Here is a 2,083-nt window from a genome sequence, read left to right as displayed (position 1 = left end):
CTTTTCAAGGGGACGGAGGTTCCTGTGATTCTATCTCTTCCTTTTATCTCTTTATTTCTCTATCTATCTATCTATTTATCTCTCTCTCTCTCTCTCTCTCTCTCTCTCTCTCTCTCTCTCTCTCTCTCTCTCTCTCTCTCTCTCTCTCTCTCTTTCCCTCCCTCTCCCTTTTTCTCTTCTCGTCCCTTTCCCACTCCTACTGCCTCTTCTCTCTCTCTCTCTCTATTTATCTATCTATCTATCTATCTATCTATCTCTTTCCCTCCCTCTCCCTTTTTCTTTTCTCATCCCTTTCCCACTCCCTCTGTCTCTTCTCTCTCTCTTTCTCTCTCTCTCTCTCTGTCTATCTATCTATCTATCTATTTATCTGTCTATCTCTCTCTCTCTCTCTCTCTCTCTCTCTCTCTCTCTCTCTCTTCTCTCTCTCTCTCTCTCTCTCTCTCTCTCTCTCTCTCTCTCTCTCTCTCTCTCTCTCTCTCGTCTCGTCTTTCTTTCTCTCTCTCTCTCTCTATCTATCTATTTCTCTATCTCTCTCTCTCTCTCTTTCTCTCTCTCTCTCTCTCTCTCTCTCTCTCTCTCTCTCTCTCTCTCTCTCTCTCTCTCTACCACAGCATCCTTCATAAGTCATCTTTTCATTCCCTTCTCAATATTCAATCCCAAACTTTACTTTAATACCGACTTTCTTCAACTGTTTACTTAAAGGATCTCATCATAGCTTTAAAGCTTCCTTAAAAATCCCACAACCCCTTCCCCTCCCCCTCCCCTCCCCTCCCCTCCCCTCAGGAGATGTAAACATTTGTATCAAAGGAAGTCCTTTTTTTAACGTATGCATCATCTGAAAAGGCGGGCGGTGCGTAGAGGACGCGTGTTTCTGGTCTGGGTATGTGTTGCGATGTTGGGTGGTGTGTAGTAACTACTGTATGTACATGATGTGGTGGGACATATGGTATTGCATAATGACTGAATGAATGTTCGGTTATAGATGTGATTGAGTAAGGTGAATAAAAAATGGGTATGTATATATGCATATGTATTTTTATATGCGTATAGGTTGTTCTTTGCGGGGGATGTTCTATAAGAGTTCCTGTAAACGTTAAATGTGTAATAAATATGGGTAGGTGTTTGAAATGCAAAACATAGTCGTAAAAATGCAATAAAAACCCGTGAACAGTGACTAGTGTGTAATTTATAGTCTTTCAATCAGTTCTCCCTCATTAAAAATACGTGGGACCTCATTCCGACTCAAGGAAATTCCCATCATTCTACAGGACACCAAAACGTTTTCTTTCAGTTACGATTTCCATCCTCCTTTCTAAACTTTCTTTTTTTTTTGTATTCTTTTTTTTTCAAACAACTGTTGGTTGGAATATTGGATATCATTATTTCTATTTTCATTATTGATACTATTATTATTGTTATTATTATCGATATGATTGTCATTATAGTTATCATTATCTTTATTACTATTATTATCATTACTATCATTATTGTCCTTATCATTACTATCATCACTATTACCATTATCATTATGATTATTATCATTATTATTATTATCATTAGTATTTCCATTATCATTATTATTATCATTATTATTACCATTACCATTATTATCATCATTAGCATTAGCATTATTATAATTATCATCAGTATTATCACTATCATCATTATCATTACTAATATAATTTTCATCAATATGATTGATTTGATCCTTTTTGTTATCAATATAGTTATCATTGGTATCATTACTATCATCATCTTAAATGTTGCTATCAAAATTATTACATTAACATCATTATTATCATCATTGTTATTCATGCTATTGTCATTAATTTTATCATTACTATCATTATCAGTATTATCGTTACTATCATCATTGATACCACCATTATTATCATTATTATCACTATTATTACTATCATTATCAACCTTGTCATTACCATTATCAAGAGCGTTCTTCTTGTCCTCAGCTGGAAGATGCTCCGAATTTATGTGATTCTATTTTTTTTTTGTTTTTCTTTTCTTTTTTTCTTTGCTTCTCTTCCCTTTCCTCTTCATTTCTTTCTTATTTTTCTCCTCTAGTCCT

Source organism: Penaeus japonicus, unplaced genomic scaffold (genome assembly GCF_977035675.1).
Source record: "Penaeus japonicus unplaced genomic scaffold, GWHDUDI00000001_assembly GWHDUDI00000027, whole genome shotgun sequence".
Taxonomy (NCBI): domain Eukaryota; kingdom Metazoa; phylum Arthropoda; class Malacostraca; order Decapoda; family Penaeidae; genus Penaeus; species Penaeus japonicus.
The sequence above is the reverse complement of the archived record's forward strand: the minus strand, read 5'-3'. Positions refer to the sequence as shown.